We start from the raw sequence: 24581 nt of genomic DNA, 5'->3' as shown, positions 1-24581 counted from the left end.
GCAGGGTTTTGTGGATCCTAGCAAGGCCCACACAGGCCAGTTGTGTGCCTACATCCCTTTGCAGACCTATCTGCTAGAATTTTACTCAAGTTTACACAGGCCATCTGTGTAACAGCCCAAGTGTCAACGCCAGTGCACCACCACCCACCGCACCAGCGACTGAACAACAACACCGTCTCGCTCCTTTCGACCACCTTCTGCCACAGCTCTCTCCACTATAAGCCGCTGATTTGGAAACAAAAATCCGTGCAGGGTCATTTCTCATGGAAAGTGGAATTAAACAACCTGGGCACCAAGCCGTAAGGGAGTGTAGGTCTGAAAGGTAGATGCCCTACCAGGAGCAAACCTGGTACTGCTTAGAGAGCCACTGCCTCAAGTACATTTTGAAAAGCTTACATATTGCACGGTTCCTTAGTTACTTCACACTCTGCTTCTGTACACTGCACTATATAATCTCCCAGTGCAGTAGGTGGGCTGGCTATTTTTAAAGTGCTTTGGATGAGTTTAGACTGATTATCATGCCTCTTTGATTTTCCTCCTTTTTGCAAAAGAGACTGAGTTTTGACTCAGAAATAAATACATCTGGCAAAAGAAAACAAAGTCAGGCTTTATACAAAATTTACACTGAACATAAAATTAAGTCTAAGTACAAGACAAATCATTTTGATAAGTGGTTAATAAGTTAATAAAGATACTATTCATCAGCCCACTGGTGTTGAACATTATAGTGATTTATAATTCTCTGGAATGTTTTTTACTGGTGTATTTATAACTGCTTACACCACATGGTCCTCACATGGCTAACAAGCTCTGTAGGAGCTGTTTGTTATTTAGAAAAAGCATATTAATGGCATCTTAACACAAAGCGAGTGACCAGACAATATATTATAAGATATTCTATTTCATAATCCATACATGAACTGAAGTATTTACCAGACCATTCTTTAAATAACTGTTAACATATTAAGCCAGCAGCAGTGATTCATGCATATTAAATAAACAAGTAAAGGCTTGCAATGGAAAACTCTTCTATTGCTGTCAAAAGCGGAACCTAGTGAGCTGCAAGGCACTGATAAATACATGCTGCTGAATCCATTCTCAGGTTAAAGAGTTTGAAGCTCAGCCTCAGAAAGCATTTGGATAATAAAGTGTGTCATTAATTCTTCCTGGCAGAAGTAAGCAGAGGATGTTGTCTGCACTGTGTCTTTTGTCGTGTAGCTGGCAGCAATGCTGCTCTCCCCCGGGGCCCTGCCTGCACAGCTAAGGAAGACCCCACCACTCATCCCCAAGGCAGGCACTCGGTGTTCAGATAGCACTGACTGAGCTGCTGCAAGAGAAGGGTTATGAACTCTTGGCACTTCCACAACTCAATTTCAAACAGACTTTTAGTGCCAAGAGTCTTGCACAAAAGCTTGTTTACAGATTAGGAAAATGAATAGGAAAATAAAGCAGTTGCTCCTGTGTCAAAATTTAACTGAACTCTACATATATCCCCAAGGTCCTACAATTCACATCCAAATATAGACTTAGACACATAGGAATAAGGCAATTTTAATACAAAAAGAATTTCTAGAAAAGCATTGTTTGAGCTTTATTGACTAGTTAGAAACACAAACTAAATGGTCAATTTATCCTGGAAAGCATCAGTCCTTTTTCACAAATGATTGTGATCTGGTTAGTAGGACACAAGACTGGACTCATCACAACTGTACTGCATGGCTCTCTGGATCTGAACTCAGGGTTTAACCCAACAGACTTACCATTCCTATGTACAGATTCGGATACTTATCATCCTCCTTGTCTCTCCATCTCCTCTTTTGACATCAAACATTAGCTGTATTAATGCTTTTCCCCAGTTTCATCTAGATGTCTTGACTTTGAACTGGAACAGAGCAGAGGAGACTTGTTTGCACAGCAACCCCCAACCCTTACCCACATAGCAACAATTAACAGCAACTTCTGTCACCACCTCTTTGTACTGAATAGAGATCCCCGAACAAGCACACCCTTGTACACTGCCTCCCCCCAGGCCCCAGGAACCCTGGGAGGCTGCAGGATCATCAGCAAGAAAACCCACAGCCCAGAGTCTGATGTGAACTCTGTGGACTCGCAGCAAGCTACAGTACAAGCCCAACTGAAGTTTGAGCGAAGTGCAGCTACAGACAACTCCTTTGTTCTGTTTCCAGATCAGATAATGAGTTGTGATTTTGGACCCTTTCGTTTGTTTGTTTTGCATCTCTTTCTGAGACCTGTGTGTACTCCCAAAAGTTATATCAGGACCAGGACTATTTGTCACTATAAGTGCTCCATCAGCAATTCGGTGCATTGGAGAGCCTCTTTTTAACTGCAATTTTTTCCCTTGTGCTTGGGAGTCCAACGGCATGCCCTTGAGAGCTTTCCTGGTAGATGAAAACCAGTTTTTCCCCTGTTGGACAGAAGGGTGATGTTGCAGGGTACCGTCTAAAGCATCCCACTTCCAATGTTAGTCCAGCACTACTTCTTCTCTACACATCCATGGTGTATTCCTAAGACCTGCAGCTGCTGCAAACCTTGCTGCTGGTCAACAGTCCTAGAACCGTAAGGGACTGTGCCCCGTCAAACCCTGGTCTTTCTCTCTTTGCATCACAAATACACTCTATGTGTTTAAACAGTGTTTGCAGCATTTTGTTATAATTCTGCAGCATTTTGCAAAGTTGTAAAGTCCTCCAGGACCACAGAAAATCTCTGGAGAAATGGAAAAAGAGCAGGAATGGGAGGTAGAAAAATTGAAAAATTACTAGCGGTAGTCTGTGAACTTCATGAACCTATTACAGAAACCCCAGATGCAAAATGCAATATAGAACTAAATCCCAGCACCCATTACTCACCCTGCTTTTGCAACATGAGTAAGTCATGCAGGGAATAAGATACTGCCCTGCATGAGACATCCAGTATAACCTGGACCACACGCATGAGGGATTTTCTGTCCCAAAAGCAGAGAAGAAAAAATGAGTGAAAAAGAAAGTAGAAAAATATGACAATGTGAAAGTTCTAGGTCAACATGTTGTCAGAAAGATGAAGTCTGAGTTGCAGCTATTTACATATATATGAACTCTGATTTCAGAGCAGATACACATACCACATTCTTGTCAGGCATTTCCCATGATTTTGCTGGACATTAAGTACCTTCTTGGGGAGGAAGAGGGAGGGTCAGATATTTTTTCTTTATCATCTTTAAACTTAATGGAATTTCTTACTAACTTTGTTCTAGTTCCTGCTCAGTTTCGCCCAAGATTCTCTGTAAGTCTACCCTGCCCAATGCATGAGCTAAACAGACTTCAGAAGTGGGAAAGAAACAAATGAGGAAATTGCTTCTTGCTTTTTCATTCTCCCCTTACTTTTTCAGTCTTTCACTGTGCAGGGTATGTTAAATAAGGGGTAGTTCAATCAAACAATGATCACTGAACACTGCTTTCTGCATGGTCAATGGTACAGTCACTTCCTGACCCGTCACTCCTTTGCAAGCCTCACATTTCCTATTTCCTTCTCTGGTCTCCAAACACCCTCTCCATTCCTTTTTCCTCTTTCACTGGCGTCTTTTGCTCCTGTATACACAAGGACACACTTCTGCACCATCGTACTCAATTTCTTAATAATAAAGCTGACATTTTGTATCAAAATTTAAAAGTTAATTAACCATGACCAATGATGAAGGAGGTAGGACTTCAAGAACAATGCAGCGAGGAAGTAAAAATATCTATACTGGGATAATGTAATCTCTGTGGTGGCCAGAAGTGAGCACTTAGGAAAAAGTGTGAAAACACACTGTTTGGACTAATCCCTAACCTGATAACGTTATGAAATGTCCATCAGTCAGTGGTGTGGGGATTTCCTGTGTGGCAGCTGGTATCCAGGCTACAATACTCCATATCCATACATTAATTTCCTCAAGGAACTTTTCAGTGCCCTCTTGGTTTTGGATTAATGAGAAACAGTGGTTAACTGTTGTTTGAATCTTCTTACAGAACTAATATGCAGTGCTTCCACTAGCATCCTGTATGACTGCAGACGCACTACACCCAGTTCACGCAGCCATAAAGTTCTGTTTCACATCCAGTCAGTAATCACAAACTGCTATTATCTTCCACAATAAAACCAAAACAACTATCATTATATAACATCTGTTTTCTAGCTTCAAGCAAGTGTTTAAGGGCAACTCTGGAATCATTCACATTTCTCAAAATACTTTTTCCAGTTCATCACGCTGTAGTGCCAGTGGCCATATAGTGCAAATTAACTTGCATGTTTTTGGATGTAAGCCTGACAGCAAATGCCAGCCCCTGTTTTTCCACAGCCTGGAGTGCACACATTCACAAACAGTTGTAATACTTATAATAACACTTTGTTAAATGGGAAGTCTAAAAAGAGGGTTAATGTTGCCTTAACAAAATCAGATGAACAAGGTAGTCACTTAGTAGTTTTAGCTTACTTTTCAAGAGTTACTGGACAACATGTGATATATTTATAAGTAGAACAGAACTCATCTATAACTCAGGAAAAATTATTTTCAACAAAAAATTTCAACAAATTTGAATAAAATCCCTTAGGGTCCTCTCAGGTTTTGTTGACAATTTTTCAAGAATCTGTGTAGTTTTTGCAGCTGCATATCATAGGATTTCCAGAACGGGTTGACTCAGACACACCCAAGTATTCTTGTAGGGTTCTGTTATTTACAAGGCACTCTGCTAAAATGGACAGTTATGGTTTGGCTATACTCATTACTTTGTTTTAATTGTCTTCACATACTCTCATATATCTTGTTACTGATACTGGTGGGCTTCCTAGCAACATGAATAAACTTAAGACTTGATCCTTCAAAGAATTCATGACCCCAGCCCAAAGAGTCCCATTGATCTTGGTGAGTTTTGGGCCAGGCTAACCATACAGAACACTATCAAGAGCAAATGCAAAATCTAAACCTGAACTAGAGGGATAATATGGTCTGTCTCTATCCTTGCAATTTTCTGCAACAATACCACCTTCACAGTGGGGGAAATTCTGACCTCACTAACATCACTGACTAACCTCTTACAGAAGATTTCACCAATAAGGTTTCGCTGAAACATATGCCTTACAAGTTAATTTACTTATGCTGTTATTTTTTATTTGAGAGCAAGTCATCTAGAAAACTGCCAGAATGTTAATTCCTTAAATATAATTATCAAAAAGAAAGATACGAGGGCTGAAGAATGCTCAAAAGCTTAAGCGGTCATTTCCAATTTTTCATATATCTGATGCAATTTTCTTGATGGTTGCAGCATAATTCTAAATTACTAACAGGGCATTTCTCTTTGTCATTTCTTTTCTTTCCTTCTTTTTCCTTTAAATTTGCAGCTGCAAATCAATGCGAACTCATTCGGCGATTACCCAGGAGAAAACTTCTATTTTGTAAGGCGAACATTGTGCTTGCGGGACCTCTCTGAAAACTTTTAACAGTGTTCCAGCCTTGGGCCTTTCCATCCTTCAATCCCGAGCTTGAAAGCTTGCATTCTCACTAGCCATCCCTTTTAAAATATGCTTTTGTAAAACTGCATTGAAGTGAAAAATGTTCAAGAAGAACTCTGTTTTTTTAAGCAGCAAAGGTAGCTCTCCTGCCTTGATCCTGGCATCTTATAGATTTTGTTGTTTGTTCTTTTTTTTTTACTTGAGCCAAAAATAGCAATAAAATAGACCAATTCCCAGTTTCCTATGTTACAGCCAACAAACTGATTACATTATTACTGGATAGCATCACCTCTTTGGAATTAGGCTGTAAGCTGAGGTCTTACTATAGTAGTGATTTCACTCTGCCACAGTTAGCAGAGTCAGCATTTCTTTTGTAATAGTTTCTTCCTCCTACTACTCTCTTTCCTCAAAGGACTGAAATTTGGACTTAAAAATGAATGTAAGGTTGAAGTACTGACAACATAATCCCTGTCCATAAATCCAAGGTTTATCATTTTAGCACATTTCTGACAAGTAGCTTTGGAGTATTTTTAAGTACAGGCCCAGTCATGCCTTCTTAATACATCCAAAACTTGAGCCTGTATCCAGAAAACATAGCACTCGTTCCCACTACCTTCATGTCTTAAGTTTCTTAATAAACGAACTTTTAATAATCTCTTAATTTTAGGGAGCCACTGCTTTTAGAACTGTGCATCCAACCGATAAGAGTGAACTGGAAGACGTATGTTGCCACAGCTTCAGCTCAGAAATCTTTTTCAGAACAAGGATGCCATGCACAAAGCTTGTTTCTCAAAGTTACTGCTGGTGCTGAACTATGCAGAGTGAAGGATCTGAAAAGGCTCCATCCACCCGGGACTTCTGAGCAAAGTGGGAGACCTATTGCATGCTATCCATGAAGACATCTGCCACATGTTCTAGCTGCGACATGCCATGAGGACTCCATGGAAACCACATGCAGCTAAAACCCTGCAACTTGTTTGCTAAACAGGGCAGACCACCTACGGTGCAGCACACCAATGCACGTCCTCCTGTCTGGCATTCTGACCACGGGTCCCTTTGCAGGTCTTAGCCCCTATTTCCCGCCCCACCCCGCTGTTCAGCTGGCTCTTGGTTGTGTTTGCCTTTGCCCAGATGAATGCAGGCGACGCTCCCCAGTGCACAACGCTGGGGAGGTCGCCTAGCTGGGCCGAGCCCCGCCGGGCCGAGCCCGGGGCCACGGCCGGAGGTCGGCCCCGGCCCGCCCGCCCAAAGCAGCCCGCGGGTTTCGCCCTCGGCGCCCGAGCGCAGCCCCTCTGGCCACATACCCCGGGGCAGGGACACGAGGGACGGCCACCCCCTCCCGGCCCCGGCGGTCACTTACGTTGGGGGCAGGTGCCGCCGGAGCGCTGCCGGCCGCGGGGCCGAACGCCGGCCCACCACCGACGGGAGCGCCGGCCCGGCACGGAGGAGGGGGTGGCCTCCTTTTCGGTGTCGGAAGGGTGAATATTTGCCGGAAAAGTGGCCGTTTATTCCACTTTGCAGGAGCAGAGGGGGCCGGGGCGGGGGCGGGGGGAGTTAGGTGAGAGGGGCCGCTGTGCCCGGGGAATAAGGCGAGAAGCGGCCGCGACGTGCCCGCTCCCCGCTTGACTGGCGGATCCGCTAACCGGCGGCTGCCGCGGGCCGCCGTGAGTCACCCCCGGCCGCGGCAGCGTCAGCCTCGCCGCGGCGTTGGCAGCCAGACGAGCCGCGGCGAGGAGCCGCCGCTGTCCTCGGATGAACCCAGCGGGGCTGCCAGCGCCAGCCGAGTGCGCGCAAGGCGAGAGCCGCTGCTCTGCCGGCTCGGCGGCGTGCGACACCCCTTCGGCGGGGGATGGCGGAGACAGGGCGGGGGGCGGGAGCGGGAGGGGGGGCGAGCCCCTCGGCGGCCGGGCCGGAAAGGTAAGCGTGGGACAGGGAAGGTGCGGCGGGGGCACGGTCACAAAAAGGGCAAGAGGGGAGGGGGAGAGAGAGGCGCTGCTCCCCGGGCCACCCGTCCCCGAGGAGGCGGCTGCGGCGGCCCGGGGCGCGGAGAGGGGTTGGTAGGGCCGGGCCCACCGCTCCGAGGAGGCAGGAAAGGGGGACGAGAGCCCCTCCGCGCCGGGCAGGGTGGGGATCGCTCCCGACAGCGGGGATGCTCAGCGGTGCGGATAGCAAACACCCCCCCAGCCCTGCCCTGTTAAAAAACATAAAACAGCAGCATTCTCTGCCCGCGGTGCAAAGATCCGGCTCCTCTTGGGCAAAAGGCGAATCGTTGCCCAACAGCCTTATCTGCCCGCTCTTGCCCGCGGGCAGTGGCAGGAAACCTGGGCAGCGCTGGCAGCTGCCGGCGATGTCTCGAAAGCCGCGGGCAGGGTCACGGCCGGCTCCGCTCCCCGCGGCGCCCAGCGCCGCTGCCGCGTTCCCACCGACGTGTCCCCGAGGTGGCGCAACCCGGGGGGGTCTCATTGTCAGCGTCTTCCTTTGCTCCCACCTGTCATCTTTAGTTTTACTTTATTTATTTGCTGTCCGCCTTCCCCATCCCCGACAGCTCGAGCGGGAGAGTCTCTAAGGACGGGGCAGGTTGCTCACGCGAAAGCACAGAAAGTTTGAACCCTGGGACGACACCTTCCGCCCTCTGCCCCTGCCCTGTGAGGCCCCAGGGCCGCGCTTCTCCCGGGGCTTTCGGCAAGCCCTGGCCCCCGGCCTGGCGTCCGCCAGGGCCTGCGCGACACCCCCACCCCGCGCCCAGCGGAGCGGGGGCGATAGGGCGAGGGCGCTGTGCCCCCCCGCGAGGAGCCGCGCTGGGAGGCGGGATGCCGCTAGAGAAGCGCTCGGCATCAGCGAGAGGCGACCCGGCAAAGGTCTTTTAAGGAAATTCTCCCTCGGGGAGGTGACGGGGGGAGGAAGCCCCTTTTTGCCCCGGGAGGGAGAGCCCTATCCGCACACGCAGAGCAGGTCGTCGCAGTGCAGCAGGTGCCTCCGGGCCCCTTTGCTTTTTCCCCGCTCCGTCCCTGAAAACAGAGCCCGAGAGAGCCCAGAGACATCACCTGAATAGCCGTAATAATTAAAAACAACAACAACCACCCCCTTCTGCCTGGCCTTAATGATCCTTTACACACATTCCCCGCCCGCTCCCTCCCCCGTCCCCCCAGTGAAGGGCACTGATTATTCGCACTCCTCTGCTTGCCGAGAGCGCAGCCTGATGAAAGGACTTTATCCTCGAGTGACTCCATCGCTTGCTCCTCCTCTCCCCCCGTCCCCCTCCTCTCCCCGCCCGCCGGCCGCCTCGCTTCGCTCTCAGCCCTAATTGGGCTCTTGCTAATATGATTAAAGCCCAGTTAAATGTTTCTTGATAAATCTTGTCAAGAGAGGATCCCCCCCGACCCCTCCTCTCTCTCTGTTGGTTGTCAGAAGCCCGGTTACAGACAGGACATGCCCGGCTCCTGCTGTTCATCCTCTGGTGGGAAGTTGGCATTTCACAATTGTTCCTTTAACAGGGTTGTTTTGGAGCCGCTCCTGGGGATTGTTCCTCTTCAGGCCGGGCTTGCTGATAAGAACCGCCCGTGGCTTTTATATAACACGTTAGGATTTGGTCCTGGTCCCAAAATCGCGCTGTTTCTTTAGCCTTTTATTTCATTTCCCCCGCCCCCGCTCCCGCTGGTGAGCTCTTAGTAGCCTGTTCCCGGAAAGGCTCTTGCTTGATGCGAGCCGGCCAGGCGCGATCGCCCGTGTGAAAGCCGCGCAGGTCCCGGTGGAGCTGCGCGGGGGTGGAGGGTGCGCACCGAGGCGGCTCAACCGCGCACAGCCGGCGACGGGCAGCGCTGCGGCGCGGTGTCCCGGCCACAGGTGCCCCTCTCCCCAGGAAAAGCCCCGTCTTCCTCGGCTCCTCTCTCCGCTCCGGTAGCCCTCGGGAGAGGCTCTCCCGCTGCTGCCCGCCGTTGTGCGAGGCGCCCCGACGCCCGCAAGTGTTGCGGCAAGTGCCCATCGCAGCGAGTGCACTCTCCCTCCTCCACCTGCATCTGTTTTGTTACGGTTTCACTGTAATTGGGCTCGGGGGTTAAACGCCATCCTCCCACCGTTATCACCTGGGGAATCTGGTTGAATTCGTAGAAATTAGGAGCTAGCAGGCGGTGGTGGAGGGTGAGTGTGGTTCCCCGGGAGCCGGCCCCCCCACGGCTGGCAGCGCTGCGCCCGGGCTGGCGCTGCGGCTCGGCTCACCCCGCCGTTTCTTGGCGGGGCTCGTCGGTGGTGCTGTTGGGTCCCTCAATTTTTGGTTTTCAGTTTTCTTCGGGAGTTCCAAGCTACGGCCGGGGTTTTTCGAGGGCGCTTGGTGATTGTTGCTCCAGTCTTACTGGGCTTGGGGGCTAGGGACGTGTAGGTGTTTGGAGAGGTAGGGGTAGCTGTTTAGTCCCCCGTCGAGCGGAGTGTAGCCGCTGACTGGAAGCTTTTCGGTCCGAGGCTGGAGGGGGCATTTACCGATGGCACGCCGGGCCCCGGGCCCCCGCCTGTGTCCCTCCCCTGCAGCCCGTGCCCCGCGAGGGGCCAGAGAGCTGTTGCCACACCGCGTTTCCACGGGAGGCACGCACTGCCTTCACCCGTGGGAAGTGGGGGCACAGGCCGCCGAGGGACACGGACCGCCTGCCCCTGTCCCGCACCCCAGGGGGGCTGAAGTGCCCTCGAATCCGTCCCGCTCGCCACTATTTCAAGCCCCGCAGGCTGCTCTTCTTCGTGGCCGGGGCTCGCCCGGTGACAGGCGGCAGCGCGTTACCCGCCCGCCCTCGGGGCCGCCGGTGCCGGGACAGGACGGCCTGCGGGAGACAACGGAGGAAGAAAATCAAAACCAAACAAACGAAAAATCACCCCCAACCTCGGGGAGCGCAGCTCCAGCAAAGGCGCCTGTTCCTTGAGCAGGGGGAGACCCGAGCCACGGGGCAAATCGGAGATCAGCGTCCCCGCCGAGACCTGCTGAAGCCTGGCCGCCCCCCGCTGCCTCCCGGGGGCGCGGGCAGAACCCCGGCGGAGCGGGCTGTGTCTCGGGGTGGAATTCTCCGCGCTGGTTCGTCCCAGCGGACCGTCGGCCCCCCTCGGCCGAGGTCTCAACCGTATTTTGACGATGGTTTCCCTCTCCCCTTCCCTTTCCTCCCTCCTTTCCCTCTGTGTTCCCCCCCACCGCGGGGGGTCTGGGTTTGTGTGAGACCACAAGAGCTGCGGCCTCTTCGTCCCGGGGCTGTTGATTTATCCGAGGAGAGTCCCAAAGAAGAAGCTGTTTGTGCTCAAGCTGGAACGCTGGAGGCTTTCTAAGAATGGCGCTTTTCTTACTCTTTTTTTTTTTTTTTTTAATTTAATTTTATGTTTATTGGTACATCGAACCAGCCTACAGCATTGCTGGCGTGTTTCCGCCAGGTGCCTGGGGCTCAGAGGAAAATTCAAATGAATTTAAAATTATGAGACAGTTTTCCTCCCCTCCTCCCAAGTAAAATAATTATAAGAGGAAGAATTGGTACAAACTAGCCAGAAAGGGATTCAAGCTGGAAACAGAAAAGCACCTTCACCCCACCAGAGTGGTGAGGACTTCCGCAGGCAGGAAGGAATCAAAGGAGCTGGAAGATGAAATTTGACTGATTTGTGAACCAGCTTCTGAGATGTGGTTACCACCCACAGCAAGGGACTTGACCCCATGATCCAAAACGTCCCTTCTAATCCTCTTGCTTTAAAATAATAATTTGCATTTTTATATGCCAAAAGAATCCCCAAGTACGTTGCACACATTAAGCTATTCTGCTTCACAGCACTCTTGTAGGTACGACTCCATATTCCCATTCTACAGCAGAGTTAACTGGTTTGCTCCCGGGGCCACAGTTGGAGCTGGGCGCACCCTCTCGGTCGTGACACCCAGAGCTCCCATCACCACCCGGCGCTGCTCTGCCCACTGAGGTCCCAAATAAGACCGATGCTGTTAGAAGCTGTGAGAAGGCTACCTGCAGATATACGTGGCTGCTTTGCAAGATCCAGGAAATACCAATTCTGGATGTTGTTTTAATGCTAAGTATACAGTGTCAGAAAACATACCTGGGACCGAAGGTTTTAGGTTTTAGACTCTCAGTGTTTGACTATTATAATTATTTAACTAAGCTTCATTTAGTCTTGATGAGTAACCCCTGTTACTTTTAGAGGAATCTCGCTGAACATGCTGAAAGTTTTCCTGCTCACCTGACTTACAAAAGCAATCATTTTCTTTCTCAATAAATGGAGATGACTGGCTGATCCTCACGCTTTCGATGTAGACAGAAAAACCTAGACTCAAATCTGTTTGCTTTTCTTATGCAAATTTTCTCACAGGATTAGAAGGGAAAGTAAACCACAGTCCAACCTTAAGATCTTTTTCTTTTTAGAGGCAGCCTGTTGTATAAATCTGAAACAGAAACTGTTTTCATTTGAAGATCAAATAGAAGTTATCTAGTGAAGCTGACAAACAGGGTCAGAATTATCTGTTTGCATTTTTGGGAAATTGATAGCTCTGGTTTTGTTTCAAGGCAAGTGACTTTTAAATAATATTTAACGAAATAATTGACCTTGATGTTTAAACTACAACTTCCTTCACGTCATTAAGCCCAATGTTTTTTAAAAAAATGTTTTGTATCTGAACTCTGGCATACACTTTGCTAATCTCATAATAACATTTGTTTCTTGTGGAATTTTGTTTGATGAACTCATTGGTGAAAGAGGAGAGAAGGAGTTCAGAACAACGTAAGCTTTACAGCTCATTTATTTTAATTTATTTTCCCCCGAAAAAAGAGCAAAAAAAACCCATATGCAGAATGACTTTTCAGGAATAATTTTTTAGATGGAAGGAACAAGAAGAAGCCCTGTACGGTTGAACCATAAACTTTGGGACAAAATGTGTTCTTTTAACACCTATTCTGACTTAAAAATACATTGTGATCCTGGACTGCAAAAATGATTTTGTGGAATTTGTCCTCATGGTAATTAGTGTCTGAGACAGCTTTTGAAATGTGAGAGAAATTGAACTAACTCCACAAAGTGTGTCTATCACATAAAGGTTTTAGGACAGCCTGATTCACACTATATCCTGCTCTTTGTTCAGCTGACAGATTTCCAGCTGCAGAAAGAGGCACATATCTGGGGGCTGCTATTATCTAAGCTAAATATGTACATTTTGGATCAGTTCTATCTTATTTGAATACTCACAACTTCTGCTTGGGGATCTTGAGCATGAAAGGATTGCAAAGATGTACATTTCATTAGCTGTCCATCAGTCTTTGTACATGTACAAAGGTGCATAAACATACACATTTACCAGTCTCTCTGCTCTGCAAGAGTTCGGAAAATTACATGCAAAAATATTTCAAATGAAAACAAACAAGCAACCAAACAACATACACATTACCATATGAGCAAGCAGGCAAACAAACAAGGTTGGGGGAAAATAAAAGCAATGAATGAACATGCAGACTTTAGCTTAATTTTTATTTGGCTGTAAATTAAAAATGTCATGGCAGCAGTGGATTACTGTTTTTTTAAAGTTACGTGATCCTTGAATTACAAAACACCGGTATCTACCAAAACACTATTGTGTAACCTGCACGTCATGTACTCGTACACAAATGACGGCTCTTCCTCTATCCCTGCTGGCACTTTTTTTTCTCTCCAATGACTTCCTATTTTCAATAGTTAGACATATGAGGAATGGGGTTGCTTTACTTCCAACAAAGGACACGTAGCTAACATTTCCACTGATTAACAATATTTGAACTCCCTCTGCAGTGCACAAACAGTGAGTTCAATAATGATTGCAGGCCCAAGATCTAGAGAACATGGTGATGTTACACAACTGGAGATGTGACGTTACCTGGCAATCTGAGCAGGGTCACGCTGATCATGGGACAATACACATTCCCTGTCAGGCATCGTGTTGATGCAGGTTGTCTCAAATGTCATACAAATGTCAAGCAGTGTGGGCAGCCACAAATTAAGTGACAGAGTCTTCTCCTATCTCCGTATTATCCTCTGTCTCTTGCTCCCCTATGACAGAATTGGCACCTCAGAACATGCCAGTGCAGTCCCTCAAGCTCCCATTCAGCTCCTTGGCCCCACATACTGGGCTAACCAGCTGTGTCTCACCCAGAACTTACATCAGGACAGTTTCTGTTAACCCCTTACTACAATCTCATGCCATGGCTCAACACCACTGAGTGAAGGGAGGAGGCAAGTCCATCCCTGCAGGGTTATTGTGCAGTTCCCCTGTCCATATGGGCTGCCTCCATGCTCACCAAGTTGTATCTTTACCTCCTAATGTATGTGCTTATGCAACTTCTGCTCTTCAGTTTTACAGGAAAACAGAACATGGCACTTGGAGATGGCAGTTCTTAACCCAAGATGCTACAGATGTTAAAATAGAGTAGTGGTTGTCATTCCCCTGAAGAGACTTGCAGAAGCTTCTGGCCCTATTATTTATTATTATTATTATTATTATTACTACTACTACTACTACTATTACTGTTACTATTACTATTACTATTATGAGCTACAGGGAAAACACAGTACACTCTTCCCAGTGAACTGGGTGCTGTCCCTGCTACAAGTCACATCAGACCTATGACCTGTCTGTTTTGTGGCATGCAGCTGACACCCAGGTGATAAGTTTTTTTCCCAACAACTGAACACAGCCTGCAACATACTGGCAGTGACGGGAGATGGCTTTTATGTCATACTAGGTAAACATGCTCGTACCATCTTCCGCTGTTCTGATAGTGATTTGTGAGGAACCCACCTGACACATTGCCTCAGCCCAGGGACTACACTGCATCTCCTCAGCACAGACCTTAAGCATCGAGCTGTACGAAACCAGGCTCAGGCTTCTCTGTGAGGATGAATACACTGTCTTTCCTGTTCCTCTGAAGACAATTCACCTTGAGGCTGTGCTGGACCTTGGGAAGTTCCCTCACCCCAATAGTCCTATCAACTGCTCTCACACCAGTTTTAGGGAGCCAGCCACAGTGACTGTCCTAAATCTCATCCATCACTGGCTGTCTTGCTTGAGCACCTTCTGCCCTAAAAATCTCTTCCTACCAGGTACAGATATTCTTTCTGTCCTCTGCTGAACTGGTATGGAACATTTTTGCACACTGCAAAACAGTTACTGAACATTCCCCCTGTATATCAGTGCTAAATTCGGTGGTTCTTGCAGACATCACGTCAGTCAACTTGTAAAGCTCTTCAAGTTCTGTAGGTAACATGTTATGCAAACGCCTCTGTCTACTGCTGCTTTCCTGAGTTTAAACAGTATTTATCTAGATGCATTTCCCTACCCTTTTCTCCAGACATACCTCTGGCTCTGTCAGAGAGCCCTGGGGAAGCTGAAACCATGATGAAGGCACTAGCAGTGTGAATACATATAGGATTAAGACCGCTAGCCGCTGTGGCATGTCACTTCTGTCTGCAACTTACTAAAGCAGAGAAGTCTTGTGGCTGACAAATCCTTCACTTCACTGGGTTAAGTGACACATGCCAGAAAATGTGTCAACCCACTCCCCATCTCCTCGGCATTATTAGCCCAAGGACGGAAACCCAGCCAAAGAACACGTACACAACTTTGACAGGTTCTGCCTAATCCACCCACATAATGACATTTCTTATGCTAAGTGCCAGAGCAGAGTAGGGAGGCCACTGCCTGTACCAGCTGCTGGCAAGTCAAAGTTAGTTTCATGGTTATGTTTAGGAGATAGCCTGACATTACATTAAGAAGTCTTTGTCTCCTGTGGTGCAGCGCTCAGAGAATGACATCAAAAGCCTTCCTAATTCACCCCTCGGGTCATTTGATTATAGGCATGGCACAGAGCCGCGCTGCCCCAGGAGACCGTGAGTCACAACGACATCCATGACTATCCTCTTATTCCATGGAAGGAAGTAATGTGCTCTGACCATAAAACAACCAGGAGTAGATTACATCCTTCCCGGTGTCAGCTTAGCCCTGCTGGCTGTCAGGGCAGGCACTGGAGGGGTGACAGCAGCCCCTAATTTCCCAGCTTTGCCCCTTCCCACCCCTACCCCAGGGAAGATGTTCCTTCCTGCACTGGGACATGCCACATGGACAAACCACACGAGAGGGTTTTGCTCAGCCAGACAAGGAAGAGGACAATCTGGCTCTCCAATGTGGTAGAGTTATGCCACATGGTGAAACATCCATCTCTCCTCCAGTGGGCCAGGCGTATCTGATCATGAGGACACTGTGTGTTCTCTGTCCCTTGGCATTTGTCCTTGTAATTAGTCTATCTGTTTCTGATTTATTTATTTTCAGGCAGTCTTCTGCACCCTTGCTCCTTCGCTTGGGCACATGGGGCAAACCACAGACTTGCCCTTAAACTACACAGAGAAATAAAATCAAAACCAGACTAACCACAGGAATCAATAGCAAGGGACAGAAAGCACATGATTGGATACTGCCATTCCCTTCGGAGATCTATCTGCGTCGAAATGTGATGTAACTAGGCTCGTGTGCCACATCTGCAAAGGGGGTAACAGATCCCTCTTCATAACCTGACTCACAGGGTAAAACCATGCTAGCTCAGAGAAGCCAAGGCATGTTTAAAAATCATTTCTAAGGAAGAAAAAAAAGTCCAGTTTGTGTTCACAGAACTAAAGCAATTGCTTTCAAGTCTGACGTGACTCCTTTTAGTGTTATTGTTGCTTCCTAGAATTTAGGCTTGAATTTGGCAGAAGTCAATAAGCAAAGGCACACACAGAACCACTTGTGAGAAGCAGTGTTTCTGTGTGCATGGGCTGATTCTTTCCTGAATAAACACCAGTCACTGGGCTGCTGGGTAAAGCGGTGACATAAACAGCAGTGAGACATGTGTAGGCTCATACCCATGAGGCAAGGCTATTTAAGGATGCAGTTTACCTTTTTTTCCTACAAATAAACACAGAATCACAGAATCACAGAATGTCAGGGATTGGAAGGGACCTCAAGAGATCATCCAGTCCAATCCCCCTGCCAGAGCAGGAACACCCAGATGAGGTTACACAGTAATGTGTCCAGGCAGGTTTTGAATGTCTCCAGAGAAGGAGACTCCACAACCCCCCTGGGCAGCCTGTTCCAGTGTTCTGTCACCCTCACTGAGAAGAAGTTTCTTCTCAAATTTAAGTGGAACCTCTTGTGTTCCAATTTGAACCCATTACCCCTTGTCCTACCATTGGTTGTCACTGAGAAGAGCCTGTCTCCATCCTCGTGGCACTCACCCTTTATATATTTGTAAACATTAATAAGGTCACCCCTCAGTCTCCTCTTCTCCAAGCTCAAGAGACCCAGCTCCCTCAGCCTTTCCTCATAAGGGAGACGCTCCTCTCCCTTAATCATCTTTGTTACCCTCCCTTAATCATCTTTGTTGCCCTAAACACAACTGAATAATGAACTACATCTCCCAGTGCCATTAAAATACATCTGTTATATCCCATAATTGTTCCTCGTTCATCTCCCAAAAGTAGCATCATTGCCTGGGAGGGAGTATCAAGACATTAATTAAAAATAGGTGGGCAGTACAAGAAATGAAGGCAAAGCAGATGAGTATAAATAGCTTATCCATATCCAAAATATAGGAGCTGTCTGAAAACATTGTGATTAGAGTTGATACACTTGATCCAGCAACAGACAGTGGGCACAGCTGTCATTCCTATACTGAACGTCTTATTTAATACCCTGTGATTCTGCAGCCCTTCATCAGGTGAATGATATGAAGTCATTGTTCATGTGATAGATCAGACGATGGAGAAACCCTACAGACAGAAGTCTCTACTTGCTTCTGGCTAGAAAAAATAAATATTTTCTTCTTTTCAAATCCACAGAAATACAGATGCAGAAGTAGGACGTGGATAAATGAGGAAAGATAAGGTATTGCTCCTGCAAGCAGAACGTCCTGTCTTTGAGATGGGTGAGTACTTCCAAACCTTCCAAATGTTTCATTGTCCTCCAGATAGATCACAGATCTGCTCCCGCTCTCCTTCCCAGATAATTTCCCACATTTTTAGCCATAATTGAAGCAAGCAGAAAGAAGTAGTTAGTCTAAAAAAAAAAAAAAAAAAATAGAAAAAGAGACAAATAAAGGAAAAAAAAATCCTGAAGATGCCCTAAATTCCATAGTCATCCTCCTGGACACTGCCACAGAATTTTGCATATCTCCATGAAGACTTGGCTGATTCTGGTTGATCATTAGCAGAACTTGGTGCAGCTGTCTAAACAGCAGATTTCCACACCTACAGGCCTTCATTCATTTCCTCCAGTGAGGTTTTTAATTTGACTGGCAGCTAGCCTATCTGGGCAGCTGATAAGAGAAGGAAAAAAATCACCCTTCAGTCCTTACATCTCCACTGCCTTTCTTCTGGTTCTCATCAGAGAGGCATACAAAGAATTAAAGAGCTCTCAATACATTTGTAGCCAAACATTCACCCTCAGTGAGGTAGATTGTATTTGCTTACTGTATCCCTTGCCATGCTGGCATGTGTTCAGGACTGTCTAACTCCTTGGAGTACTATTGAGTACTTTTAAAAAAACCTTTGTTTATAATAAGCCGTTTGGCAATGAATGCACATTTGGTGTTGTCCAGGGTACACTAGCTCTGGAGTTCACATGCCTGGTGTTTGGGATAGTGCTTTGTCTGGCTTCACAAACACAGCATCGGGGACAGTCCTGGGAGGTGGCCAATTTACCTTAGTCTTTCGCAGAATTATTAAGAGTATTTTGAAATTCTCTTGGGCATTTTATCGAGAGAAAACATAATTAAACAATGCTCAGAGGAAACATATTATTTCAGGAAATACAACTTGGTCTTAATCAGCTTGCTTTTTGGAGACTATACTTATTTTGACAACGTTTTTAATGGATACAAATTAAAATAATATTACATTCAATAACATCTAAAGTATTGTTTTCCATAAAACGAAAACATTTAAGTGCTTGTTTCATTTAATTTTGTTTTGAACTTTAAAGTATTCATGTATTTTACATTTTTTCTTACTACATTGAATATTTTAATGTAATTATAACTTTTGATCTTTCTGGTGTGAGAATGATTTGACACTTATGGAAAACTTCCATCATGCCAAATATATTTTCTCTGAATTTTCAATCCATCAGCACTTTTACTTTTTTCCCAAGTGTTGGAATTTCCCATAGAATGGAACTTCTGTTTCCTGACCAGCTTTGCTAAAATTTCTTGCTCTATCAAAAAGAAAGGGGGGAGGGTGTTGCAAATACACAACCGAAAACTTGTCAGGATACATTTCTCATTGTTGGCTCATATGTTGCCCTCTTTTGGTAGCTTTTGTATTGTACTTCACAAAAAACTTTTAACAACTGCTGTAGCAACTCAGCATCCAAAGGAGACTGAATGCTGAATGTTAGAGTGAAGTAGTTGTATGAGAAAAGCAATAAGTTGCAAGTTAGGCACTTGAACTAGCTTATAGAGACATACTATTGGGAGAGAAAAAACACTAGGGAATGAATGAAGCAGTGTAATATAAAACTGGACTATAAAGGACAAAAAGAAGAAAAAGGAGAAGGATCTGTAGATACTCACTCATGTGAATAATTTAACTCTGTGTCCTAAACTCCACTCTGTGATGACAAACTTGACCTTCAAGTATTTGTTTGATCAAAATCTGTAAAGGGAAGCTCTAATCATCACTCCCGTGGTCTTTCCCTGTTGTTGTCTTCATAATCTATGCAGGTGTTTTGTTAAATTCTTATGGATATTGGACTAGTCAAGTCCAGAAGAGTGTCTGCTAACTTTCCAAGACTAAATCTCTGTCAAAGCCAATACTCTTTTTCGCTATTAACTTTCTGAAAGATAAAATTAAATATTACATGCTCTTTTCCAAATTATTAGCTAAGACTAGTTGTAAAATCATGTAATACTAATTGCATTATAAGTCTAGAATCATTATTCAAGTGAAACACTGAAGTGTTAATTTTTTTCCAGAAAATAGTGGTTTTATACTGTTTCTGAGCAAAATCTAAAGAAACAAAACCTCAGCCTGTGGCAATGCTTAAAAGAGTCCAAGGAGCTGGGTATTCACCTTCTCTCGACTTTTGAAAAGAATCAAGTACTAACTCCCCTAAAATGCCATTCTTAGAGAACAAACTGCTCTGTACTTCAGATAAGTCTCAGTTATAAGCACAATAAATGGTTACACGGAATAGATATTCCCACCACATCTATGATCCCAGTTCAGCATTTCGCAGCCCTGTTCTTTAAAGATTAATTTGCCTTGGTTTGAAAATCGGCATCGGGAATTCAGCCTCACAGGGACTCTTCTATGAACAGTCACAGAGATTATTTCAGAGCTCAGAAGGGAACCATTTCTCCCACCTTGATTTGTGGAGCTTTTGTGGTGACTCCATATGATCAGGAATTCCTAGAACAGCGAAGAACTCCCAGCCTTCCAATGTAAAGACATAAAGCTGTGCTTTATAGGCATTCTCCGGTGCTTTGTTCAAACCTATCCTAAAACCCCAGCAATATGAACTCCCCTTGAAAGACTATCTGACAGCCTTCCAATTTTCACCTTAAAAAAAAATACACCCGAAAGACCTGATTTCTCTGCCATGCTCCCTTTCACTTAAATAACACTGTCTGGTTTAAACCTTTGCACGCCTTTGTTTCATGCATAAGAATGAAGCAGCCCAGCCTTAAAAAATTATATGACTGCCTGCTGGTTTCAATGCAGCAAATATGCACCTTTCAGTGGCCAAGGGCTCGCAGACTTTTGTCACATTTCCTCGCAGGTCTAACCAAGCTCCTTCTGCTCCAGTCTAACAAAGCGATTAACTGTGCACTGTTTAAGCCGATATGTAGTTCCTTTGTTATACCCCCTAACAGGGCTATAAAAGGAGTCATAAACCCACAGCACAGCTCATGCACTTGAAGTTAAGTTAATGAGATGCTGAGTTTGAGCCTCAGTCTTCCCCCCAAAGTGATTTTTCCAGCCTTTGAATCATTGTGGGAGTTCTTCCAACTCCTTCCAGTCAGTCGGTGGTTGGCAATATTGAACACAGAGCTGGATGTAGTAACACAGAGCTTTACACATGAACTATTACCTCCCCATTTCATGTCTGTATGTGCATAGCCTTGATTGCTGTGTAAATTCGTATCTCACATCTGCTGTCAAGTATACCTTGAAACTATCAGCAATATTGATAACCAGGACACATACATTCCGATGTATCTTCCTTTTTTTTTTTTTTTCTTTTTTTTTTTTTTTTTTGTGAGTTGTTTGGGAGAGTTTGTACCCAGCTTTCTAATATCTGCCAGTCCTTTGATATCATTTATCTGCTGTCTCCTGTTTGCATTCCTTCTTGGTTTAGTATCATCAGCACATTTCAATATTGTGCTGTTTACCTCTACTTTGAGATTACCATAGAGATATTCAATAGAGTGATGTCTGTCAAAAGTCCCTGCCATGACCCAAGCTACGATAACACAGCAATTGATCGTTGCCCTTTATTTACATTCTTTCTCCCATTTCAGTCTACACAGCAGCATTTCCCACCAAAACAATTAAAGTTCTTTCTCTCAATATGAATATCTGAAACAGTAGCAAATTACATATTCAGTACTCCCTATATCTTCTCTCCTACATTCCTACCCAGTCTGTTTATCTCTCGGTTCACTCACTGTGCATAATGCTTTGCTTGCTGAGTGCCAATTCGGAGCATGTTGGCTGTGGCCTACAGCCTTGGTCCCCAAATCTATAACATACAGGATGTTGCATATTGACGTTAAAGGTATATTTAATAAGTTTTATCCTTTCCAAGCCATACTGCTTGTGTCTCCTCATATTATTTGCCTCAGTGTTTCCTTGGGATTAGTGGATGACTTAGCTGTATGAAATAGGAATTCGGTCTAAAATGTTGAAAACATTTTCCTTGCTTTATGAATTTTGAGGCCAGAAAGGATGATTAACTAATCCTGCCTAACCTCTTCTGTGTCACAGACTGTAGGTGTTGCCCCATTCCCCATATACCAATCTCAATAATTTCTGCTTGGCTGACACGTATTTTCCAGAAAGGGATCCAGTTTTGATATGTACACTATCACTTTCTTGAGCAATTTGTTTCAGCAGTTCATCACACTTACTGCTACAAATCCAAGCCTCATTGCTTGCTTAAATTTCCTTGGCTTACATTTCCACCCACAGATTCTTGTAATACATTCATCTGATGTGAAACACTTTATCTCTTGTCATGAAGGTAATTATACACTGTAATCCAGTCATCTCATTTTGATAAGGGAACGAAAGCATATTCTACAATCTACAAGTGGGTCTTTTTCCTTTTCTCCCACTCTTTTTTAGATTTCTAGCACCCACAGCACTGTAACATACCACTGCCATATAGTCAGCATCAGGCTCATATGTCCCTGCTAACTCATTCAAAGATAATATTAATCCTCTTTCTCACCATGAGACTGAGTCCTGTGTCCAGTTGCTTCCCCACAATATTACCAAAGCTTTTACAAGCACCACCCTTGGTATACAATTTCTAGTGCATCAATACAGCCACTGTTAGTGAATGACTCCACATTAATCTCTTCTGCACAGGTCCTGCTCCCCAAATTTGGGCTGCTCTATCTTCCCAATTTGTTTATCATTTCACCAACTTTAATTTCCTCCCTAGTATACTAAACATGTTTTTATAAGGGATGTACTTGTCTCTCAGTCATTAAAGACAGTTTTGTAGCTGGCCAGGAATAACATCCATTTGACTTCATGACTTTCATTTGGAACTGACAGCTGCTTTTTGACACCTATCAGTTAGTCAGTCCTTAATCCACCAGCAGTCACTCAATAGCTGTTGTACAGGAGTTATTTTTTCTAAGTGTCTAAACAGGGAAGGCAAACAAGTGCATTTGAATGCTGAAAAAAATGCTGCAAAGTGTTGAAGAGCCTAAATCCCCACTGGTGCCTAAACGATTACAAGCTTGCAGACTTATGTGACTGCTTTTAGGTCCATAGTTATGAAACTTCATGCTTTGTGTATTTTTCTGTTGATATTAGTTTCTCTTATCTGTGAAAGACAAAACTTAGACATCACAGCAGTTGGATGGACTACATGTTTTCTTTTCTAGTTGCACACACACAGAGCTTGCTTTCTTTTTCTCTGCATCTCCACAGGTAACTACTATTTGTCAAAAATAATTGGCAATGGTGGTATAAATCTGTTAGATAATACTTGTAATATCACTAGGTGTAGATTATGCCGCTTTAGTGACTTTCATCCATATATTGAAATATCCTAAGTATGCCCTCATTTGTTTCTATCAATAGGATTTATTTATTTGTGTCACACTGTTTCTTTCTTGTTAATTGCTTCAAGTTATTTTATGTAATTAAAGACAGATGGTAAAGCAAAGTTCAGTATCTCATCCATTTGTTAATCAGTGGCTTATGCAGCTCTATAAATGTAGCAGAGATGTTATGATTTTGGTTTTTTGTGTGCTGTGCTTTAAATTAAATACTGGGACCAATTCCTAGTTACACTGAAGCCAATGACAAAAACTGCCATTGACCAGGATCTCACAGTGGGAGACCGTGGATGGGGAAAGCTGCGAGCCAGCTCAGTGTGGTGTTTATGCTTTAGAGAGGCACACAGCTTGCCCGCCCTTACACCCAGGTCTTACCATGGACCTTTGCATCAACATCTTCCATGGGATGTTGGTGGGAAATGAGAAGCCAGGTCAGGGTGTTAATGAAGAGGTTTGTTCTCCTGGCTTTGTGGAAACCCATCGCTGGTCTCAACATTCTTTGGGTTCATTCTATTTTGGGGAAATATTTTTTTTTTCCATGTGCAAGGGAGCAAAACATCTGTTTTCATTAAGGACATCTTGTTCTCCAGATTAGAGAAAATCACCAAGAAAGGGAGAACAAATAAAAGCCTCTAGAGGAGAAGGAGGCCCACCACGTGCTCCCTGTGGGCAGCCATCTTGAACTGATTCCCAGTGTTGCCCACAGCTGGCAGCCTGTGAGCAGCCCTGGCCATCCCAGCTCCCTCCCTCCCGCACAATCCATGCACCACCTACTTCAGACCCAACCTCAATAGGGGCTAGTTTTACCCCAGCTATTTTTTTCCTCCAGATCTATCTGTAGTCTGCTCTCCTCACCCTGAAATCCATCGACAGGCTGTAGCATACTATATTATTTTGATGCTCTTATCTTTCCCCTTTCATAAAGAAAAGATTAATGGCATTTCTGCTGGTTTGCCTGTCTGTCCCCTTTGCTCGCACACAAAGAGAGTGCACCACTCACACAGTCAGGCAGCCACCAGCAGCAGCAATGGGTGTCTGACCAACTTGCTTCTCATCCGCTTGCTCCCATCTTTCAGTCCAACAAGCAATTTTGGCTTTATCTGTTTTGACTCAGTCCTAGCCTGCTCCCATTGTTCCTCACATTCTTGCATTTCCACCAGAGTATGTGACCGACTGCAGTGCCGTTCCTCAATTAGACTACAAGGGGTGTGCTGGGAATCACAAGGCAGCCTAAGGATTTATGTGCTACACCAAATTATCGTAACTGACACAACACTTCCAGCAAGCAAGTTTGGAAATATCAGAATATCCCCCGTCGCCTCTGTGCCCCGCACCCCTTCCTTGGAGAGGGCAAATTAGAGAGAATCAGGATTTCTCATCACTACCATGAGTCATGCTCACACTGAGCACATGGCTGGTGAGGTCAGCGACAAGGGTTACTGGGCTTGGACTATAGAAAATATGGATTCGGCTAAATGACAGTGCGGTTAGAGCAACATGAAAGAAGAGGAATGCAGAAGCCACCATGGCCCCTAAACCACAGGCAGAAGGGAAGCAGAGATGGATTCATTCTTCTCAGAAGAATGAGCAGAGACAGGTGGCATGGGACATTTCGCTCTTTTGTTCACCTAACCTTTTGGCCCTTAACATAAGCTTTTATTTTTTCCCCCATGAACATTCATAAAAACAACAAATTCACCTATTTTACTTAGCCTAGGATGGGATTTTAGAAAGGGTTAGCACCACTTTCTCAGGAGCACACAGTGAGGCGTATTTGAAAAT

Source organism: Streptopelia decaocto (genome assembly GCF_964273445.1).
Source record: "Streptopelia decaocto genome assembly, chromosome: 7".
Lineage (NCBI taxonomy): Eukaryota > Metazoa > Chordata > Aves > Columbiformes > Columbidae > Streptopelia > Streptopelia decaocto.
Note: the sequence above shows the minus strand (reverse complement) of the source record.